The sequence below is a fragment of the Podarcis melisellensis genome (assembly GCF_964234715.1).
Source record: "Podarcis melisellensis genome assembly, chromosome: 7".
NCBI classification, from domain to species: domain Eukaryota; kingdom Metazoa; phylum Chordata; class Lepidosauria; order Squamata; family Lacertidae; genus Podarcis; species Podarcis melisellensis.
The window spans coordinates 88295927-88304383 of NC_138539.1; the positions used below are offsets into that span (position 1 = coordinate 88295927).

An 8457-nucleotide genomic window follows, 5' to 3' on the forward strand; every position below is an offset into this window, starting at 1 on the left:
AAGCATGAGACAGAGCATCTTTCTAGCCCTTTGCTGATGACACCAAGTTGTTCAGGGTAGTTTTTAACTAAAGGTTGCTGTGAAGCACTCCAAAAGGGGAGAATGAGCATTAAAATGATAAATCTGATTCAGTGTTAAAAAGGGAAAAGTGAAATATGCTGGGGCAAAATATCCTAACACTACATATATGCTATTGTGGTCTGAGCTGATGGTGACTGACCAAGAACCAAGATCTAAGGGATCTTGAGTGGATAGCTCAATTAAGACGCTGACCAAGGTTGTGGCAGCAGTAAAATGGAGGAATTAAATCATTAGGGAAAGGATTGAAAACAGAACTGGAAAAAAGAAGGACATGGCAGCTGAACTCGGAATACTGTGTGCAATTGTGGTCACCACATCTCTTAAAGCAGCGATGTCCAACCAGTTGACCATGATCGACAGGTAGATCCACAGGGATGCTTTTTGATCCTGTGTTTTAAAAAACTGTAGAAAAAAAAATTTCCGTCGTGCCCTCCTCCGTTGCAAAAGCTCGACAACTCTGCCCCCTCCCCAAAAGCTCACAGATCACAGTCTCTTGGGAGTTGGACACGCCTGTCTTAAAGGATATCATAATGCAGGATTCATTTATTTTTAGAAATGGTGGTGCATCACCTTATTATTTTTAAAAGATTTGCATGAGTGTTCCTGCACCATTTAAGGGAAGTATTTTTCTTTACAGAAATAAAAACCTTAAAACCTTGAAAATAACGGTAATCACGCTGTGTAGGCATGAATGGACAGAATGAGACAATGTCCCTCACTGGTAGCTCCACTTATCACAGAAGCTGTGGTTTTGCAAACTGAAAGAAAAAGGTTTTCCCCAGTGAGATCCAGTGGGGTGTAATGGTTAGAGTGTCTGGAAGAATAGGACCTGGGAGACCAGAGCTCAAATCCCCACTCAGCCATGAAGTTCACTGGGTATTACTTCCTACACATGCCTAAATTTAAGTTACACTGTGCTCTCTATATGACCTGTTTTGCTATGGCTGTTTACAATCCTCCAAGTACCACAAATTGCAAAAAGAACCAAATAAATTCTCTATGAAAAAAGAAATAGAAAGTGTCATTGCACTGAAGGGGGGGGAAAGGCAACTAGCCATTCGGTTTTTGCACCTGTAATCCAGGTTCCAGAAGCCATGTGGCAAATAGCTTTTCCATCCCAGTTTTTAACATTGCACCACACTGGCTTCCTAGAGTACTTCAGCCATGGGGCAGCTATATGAATTAAGGAAGTACCTAAATATGGGGAAAGCAAAATGTCACCTAGAGAAGGATCTGAACATGAACCACTGGTACCAAACTGTATGGAAATCAGCCTTACTAGAAAAGCTAACCAACAAACTGAAATTGACCTGGGGACAAATAAAAGAGGACACCTTCAGCCCGGTGTGGCTGCCCTTTATTACACACACAGCCCAACAAGGCAACAAGAAGAAACTGACAGTATACAAATCAATATGGCTAACTTTACCCAACAATTCCTCTCCGCACGCCCCCCATACATGCAAACAAAACTCACCGCAGCCAACTGAAGGCAACCATCCATGCCCTGGGCCCCCCCAACGTCTCTCGATGCCAGTGAAAACCAATAAATGAATAAAGATAAACTACCCACACAAAGCTGACACAGAAACCTCACACATATACTATGTAAAAGAATGAAAGTTTACTACCCCCTCTCTTCCCCCAACCTTATACTGCATACAACATTAAAGTCTCACATCAAAGATGACTAATCTGTAGAAAGTACATTATGATCTGAAGATTGAGATGATGTGCGTAATTTTGTAACCAATGAAAATATTTAATAAAAACCTTTTTTAAAAAAGCATTCAGGTGTTTCACTGGCATCTAATGCTGGAAAATTCACAATACAAAAGGGAAAGCAAACATTCTCAGCCTTCTGTGGAGAGAAGTGGTCAGACTGGTTGAATATCCATCAATCCTTAGATGTTGAATGGCAGCTACACTGCAGGAATGCTAGAAGAACTCAAGGATGTACAGCATCAAAGTGGGAAGAAAGACATACACAGTCACGACCAAATCCAAGTGCATAAAAAGCGTTTGAAGATGATGTCAGGGCTCTTGTGGAGGCATTTTAGTTATCCAAAAACCCATTTTTATTGTTGATGTTAAACAGATAGAAAATATGTTTATAGTTAGTTACTTTGGGTGAAATATGCCCTATACTGCTTGCAATGTCACAAAACGTGAGAATTTTCTCTGGAACATTTTTCTAGGGCATATGGAAACTGAAAGGGATAATACACATATTTCATTGCAACACGTGTTCACAAAAACAAGGACACATTAGGACAACTACCACATATGAAGCACCTGCACTCTTTTAGAAATATGGATAAAAAGAGGGGCATGAGAGGATCTAGGAACATGAACACTTCATTGTAAAAATTCATGTGAACTGTTGCCATGATATGGCAGATGTAAAGATACTACTATTTGTTGAATACTGTACATCTGTAATCAGCATCCTAGATGTCCTTAGAAGAAAACTTAATAGATCTGGAAACAACAAAGCATTTCATGCTCCAAACCACTGTTTCTATCACTGCCCCTCATCGCTATGCTAGTCTATTCCATAATTTTAAAGACTTGAGTGGTGATATAAGTAACCCACACTTTGATTTCTAATTTAGTAATAATATGAACAGAAGAAAGTTACACTCTTCAATGCACGTGCATATAGCATTCAGAGTAACACTTTTTCTATGTGCATGTAGGAAAAGAGATCTGGGAAACTTTGGAAGCAGAACGTACTGTCTCTCATGAAGTATCCCTGTGCTTGCCAGCCACCAGCAATTTCACTTCTACCTGCTGATAACACTTCCAAATTGTCAGCAGTTTAGCCACTGAGCTCAGGCCATCTTTCCCAAAGCTTGCTCACTGGTGTACATACTGCAAGCTGCATTCTCACCCCTCTCTAGCATAAAGGGGGAAACCTGCCAAAATGCAAGATCAATATTTTTAGGCTTTTGACGGCTGAAGCAGTTATCTGAATTAATATTGGAAACATGTTTCACTCTAATATGTAAAAAGGTTTCCCCTTAGCTATGAATTCTGTGCTCCAAGAGAAGCTTTCACCTTGTTTCTAGAAATCACTGCTCTGACCATCATCTGATTAGTAGAAGAAAAAACTGAAAAATGCAGATAACCCAATTCTCATGCAGATAGGTAGAAGATTGTTAATCATGCAATTTTGCTGTGACCATGTCAAGACTGACTGAATTGCATTCTGTGGATATAGACGCAGAAGAAACTACTTGTCCAGAGGACACTGACTGAAAGGGGGCGAACACAGCCAAGCCATGCAGGGATATACTACCAGGCAGCACCCCTTGGGGAGGTTCACAGAAGCCTTTATCTCACAACCCTGTGGGAGTTTCTGCTCTGAATGACAGGCAGGCGTTCCTCATCCGCCAAAAATAAAAACAAAAATAATTAAATCCAGGCCTGCACAGATACGGTCTTCTCAGGACAGAATACTTTCTTTCCTACTTTCCATATGTAAGCATGTAAGTTTAATTTATCTAAGTAACAGTTACCGATAACGTACGGGGGAAAGTACCTGCCCACCAAGAATGAGAGATGAAAAATAATTTGAGCAAAGGAAAAATAGGCCGCTACCGCGTTCTTTTCTAAGTACGGGCTTTACAGACTTCCCTATTTTATTGAGCTGGGGGCTCAAATCCTGATTTTAGAGGAGCCGGTGCCTCTGCCAGCTTGAAGATTTTACCCCAAAGCGAGTCTTTCGATCATACGGTTTCCCGAACCTCAAGGCTACGCGGGCAAAGGGAGCCACGGGTCTCTTCCTCTGGGTTTCGAGGAAGTTTTTACCTGGTTTTTAGCGGTGCCGATGCCGGGCGAACCAAGCCTCGGGGAGCGAGCGACCCTCCTCAGGGGCAGCAAAGTGACCGAGCCCAGTCCGAAGACCCCGCCAGCGCCGCGGCCTCCTGCGCGCCCCTTCTGCGCAAAAGCCCCAGCAGCGGACAGCGGGGTTCAGGAAGGCGGCTCCGAAGGCCGCTCTCCCGCACCGAGAAGGCGGCGCCCGGGCGCGCCGGGGACAAGGCGACGGCGCCCTCCCCGCCGCTGCCCCTCAACCCCGGCGGGAGACAAAGGCCAGGCCTCGGAGGCCCAAAGTCAAGGGCGGCCTATGGGGGGAGGGAGGGAGAAAGACAGCTACGCCAGGCCGCTCACAAGCCGCCTCGGCTCCGCCAAGCTGTGAGGGGGAAACGGAGGCTGACACAAAGAAGATGGTGCAGGCCGCGCCCCAAAGCGGGCGCCGCGCCCCGTGACCAGCGGCGGGAGCCTCCCCCCGCCCGCCCGGCGCCCCGCGCCCCGCCGAGCTCACCTCAGTCAGGGGTTGCCTTCCCGCGGCCAAGCGCCACTAGGCCAGAAAGCCAGGCAGGGGACTGCGACGGAGGCGGGGAGGGCGGCGCAATTCCTGCCGGCTCCGCTGGAGGCTGCTGCTGCTGCCCTCCTCCTCCTCCGGGGGCTCTCCGGCCGTGTTGCCGCCCCTGGAAGGATTTCTCCGCTGCTAGCCGAGCCAAGACACAGGGAACCCTTCGCTTTCATGTGTCTGCGGGCTGCCGGGCTGCAGTGCTGGCCGGGGCTGGCTGCTCCCGACACCCGCATCGCCCCTGCGCTCCCTCCATTCCGAGCCGGCCCAAACCGACCCCGCCGCGCGGCTCGCCAGGAAGCGGGCTTGGGCAGGGAGCCCGAGAGGGGCTTCGCGGGAAGGAGCGGCCCTCGTGGGAAAACGAAGTCAAACCGGCCCTCCTCCACTTGGCTGTTTGTGACCGAAAGTAATAACTGCTCTTAACGGTCAACTAGACTTTGAGGTGTGATGACGATGATGATTACTACTACTATTTAACGCCATTCCCCGCCAAATCTATTTTATGGACTTTTAATAATGACCCTCCTAGAACCAAAGATATTGGACAACATGACTCGACACCCAACTGCAAGGGCACACGGTTTAATGCAGGCATGTCCAAAGTCCGTTGCAGGGGCCTAATTCGGCCCTCCAGTCAGTTTAATCCGGTTCCTGTGGCAGCTTATTTCCTGGGGTAAAATCCTAAAAACCTCAACAACAGCCCTTCACTTCATCAAATCTGGCCCTCTCTGAAAACAGATTGGACACCACTGGTTTAATGGGTTTGGATGAATTTTTAGCGCAAGTTAACATAGGCCAAGGAAACGAAAAGTGGGCAGGAAAGGGGAGAAAACTTCCTCCAGGTGTTGCAAAAGTACGTTTTGTTGTGCTCAAGTGGCTCTGAATATTAATTCTTTCAAGATCACAACAGACTTTCGAGCCTGGTCTCCAAAAGAGTGAGTTCAGACAGTGGCCGCCAATGTGTTTGGGGTCTGTGGGCACTTTTGGGATCCTGAGAGTCTGTGACACGATGGCTGCTGTGAGCACAAAATGGCTGTCATGCTAAAAAGAGCCCAATGGGGGGGGCAGCAGCTCCATGCAAATATGGAAATATGAATAAGCAGCTGTCAGGGACTGGTCAGATGAGGAGGTGAGGGGCACCCCAAGATGCGTCCAGGAGTTGGAGTGAAACAAGAATATTGAGGGGTCCCTTCAAGGGGTTCAGCTTCTTAAGGAAGACTGGACCTTCGGAGAGAGTATCTTTTAAGGCTCAAACCGGTCAGAAAATGAACAGAGACCAGACCAGGATATACAAAAGCAACGCAGCTATAAGCCTGATCTTTATTAACTGCTGCAACAGGGTGCTCACTGCCACACAGGAGGCAGGAGGGACCCAGGACAAAGGTGTGCAAGCCCTTATATAGACTTTTGAACGGCCCACCCCTCCATATATCATACGTACATCACAGAAGGGGTGTAGCCCAAACCACCCTCCAATACATCATACGTATATCAGAAAAGGGGCGGACTACAGAAATCTGAGTGCTTTGTTTTTATCCTGTCTGCCAGGTTACCTGATTGGATTACCTGGGCATCCTGGCTACTCTTTTGTTATGATAACTACTCAATCCCTGAATACAGGTCACAGGCTCACCCTATTCATATCTTAAATGTGCCCTTGAGATAGGATTTGTGAGCAAAGAGGGAATGGGGAGGCTCCCCATTTCCTTCAACCTTGCAGAGAAATATTAGAGGTCATTTGGAAGAGACAAATGGTTTCAGGACCTTTTCTGTGGGTCTCAGACATGTGGTCTATACATTTATGTATATGCTTGCTTGGTACATTTATGAACATTTACTTTATATATATAAGATCTTAAAATTCTTATAACAGGAGCAAGCTAGCAGAACCAGGCGTTTTATCCATTGCATAGAGCTGAAAACCAAACAGGTAGAAGGAGCCCCTTGGCAGCCACTTTAAGTAGGAGGGGTCTCTGGGCAACAGCTCAGCTATGAAGGAGTACTCTGCATTGCATTGATACTAAATAAATGAACTGATAAAGAAGCTCACTGCGTGCCTGGTTTCTCTCGGCTGTTAGCCAAGCATGCTGCCTGTTGGCTCCCACGCAACAGATGGGACAGTGGCTAAACTTTCCCCGTAAATCTCATCCCCTCCCTCAAAACCACCTAAGCATTTATTGCTGTGGGTGCAGGGGTGGATGAAGGAGGGGGGTGTACTGCCCTGGGCACCACTCTGGGGGGGCGGTGTGACAAGATGACCCACTGCCCCCCCAGCTGTAGAGCAGGCGAGGGCATGCATGCAGTTAGTATGCACGCTGCTCACATGGCATCTGTACGGACTGTCGCTCTCACGCGCTCCATATGGGCTGCCACTTGCACAGTGACCGTACAAGCTGCCATGCATGCGCAGTCCGTACGGCATGCCGTGTGTGCGCCGCTGGGTGGTTCGCCCCACCCCTTGGCATCCCGCCCCAGGTGCCGGAGAGGGTTCCTCTGCCACTGTGTGGATGAGGTGTTGTAGATTAGAACTAGAAAATAAATCATAAATAGTTCAAAATTATTCCAGAACTCTATTTATATAGTGCTGGTTAGCTAGGCAAAAAAGGCTCCCCAAGTGGCAATGAAGATCAGTAAAAAAAAGTACAGTACCTGTTCGTAGGCTTACAATTGGAAGGTGGGAAGACACAAAAAGAAAATAGGGGAAAATAAGCAAATACATGGAACACAGAATAGAAAAGAACAGCTCACCACGCAGAACACAGCTCACCAGAGTTGGAAAATATTGCCCTACTAGCGTAGTGATTGACGCAGAACATCTACTGCAATGTGCAGGAAAGAATAAGCAAGCAGAGTGTTTCAAGTCCAGGGAAAAGTCAGTCAATCAACAAAGGTAAAAATAGTCCTAACCCTAACCCTAACCCCACCCTGACAAACCCAAAACACAGGATCAAGATTCTACTTCCGTTAGCTAACCATGAGTTTTGCCAAGGAACCTGGCTCATGCATTTTCTTTCTCTGTTATGTTGTTGTTGTTTAGTCGTTTAGTCGTGTCCGACTCTTCGTGACCCCATGGACCAGAGCACGCCAGGCACTTCTGTCTTCCACTGCCTCCCACAGTTTGGTCAGACTCATGTTTGTAGCTTCGAAGACACTATCCAACCATCTTGTCCTCTGTCGTCCCCTTCTCCTTGTGCCCTCCATCTTTCCCAACATCAGGATCTTTTCCAGGGAGTCTTCTCTTCTCATGAGGTGGCCAAAGTATTGGAGCCTCAGCTTCACGATCTGTCCTTCCAGTGGGCACTCAGGGCTGATTTCCTTCAGAATGGATAGATTTGATCTTCTTGCAGTCCATGGGACTCTCCAGAGTCTCCTCCAGCACCATAATTCAAAAGCATCAATTCTTCGGCGATCAGTCTTCTTTATGGTCCAGCTCTCACTTCCATACATCACTACTGGGAAAACCATAGCTTTTAATATACGGACCTTTGTTGGCAAGGTGATGTCTCTACTTTTTAAGATGCTGTCGAGGTTGGTCATTGCTTTCTTCCCAAGAAGCAGGCGTCTCTTAATTTCGCGGCTGCTGTCACCATCTGCAGTGATCATGGAGCCCAAGAAAGTAAAATCTCTCACTGCCTCCATTTCTTCTCCTTCTATTTGCCAGGAGGTGATGGGACCAGTGGCCATGATCTTCATTTTTTTGATGTTGAGCTTCAGACCATATTTTGCACTCTCCTCTTTCACCCTCAATAAAAGGTTCTTTAATTCGTCCTCACTTTCTGCCATCAAGGTTGTGTCATCTGCATATCTGAGGTTGTTGATATTTCTTCCGGCGATCTTAATTCCGGCTTAGGATTCATTCAGCCCAGCCTTTCGCATGCATATAAGTTAGATAACCAGGGAGACAATATACAGCCTTGTCGTACTCCTTTCCCAATTTTGAACCAATCAGTTGTTCCATATCCAGTTCTAACTGTAGCTTCTTGTCCCACATAGAGATTTCT

General features: G+C 46.8%; 1 protein-coding gene across 2 annotated transcripts in view; it reads right to left on the reverse strand.

Annotated features, from left to right (window-relative positions):
* Window positions 1-4807, reverse strand: part of FAM193A (family with sequence similarity 193 member A) — a 50003-nt gene extending 45196 nt beyond the window's left edge. Inside the window, exon 1 of one of the 2 annotated variants that reach the window (XM_081917736.1) lies at window positions 4409-4807. The gene's annotated coding sequence lies outside the window, so the exon portion shown is untranslated. Of the gene's footprint in view, window positions 1-3894; window positions 3925-4408 lie in introns of those variants that run through there. The other variant, XM_081917735.1, reaches the window with a different exon arrangement.
* Window positions 4808-8457: the final 3650 nt, after the last annotated feature.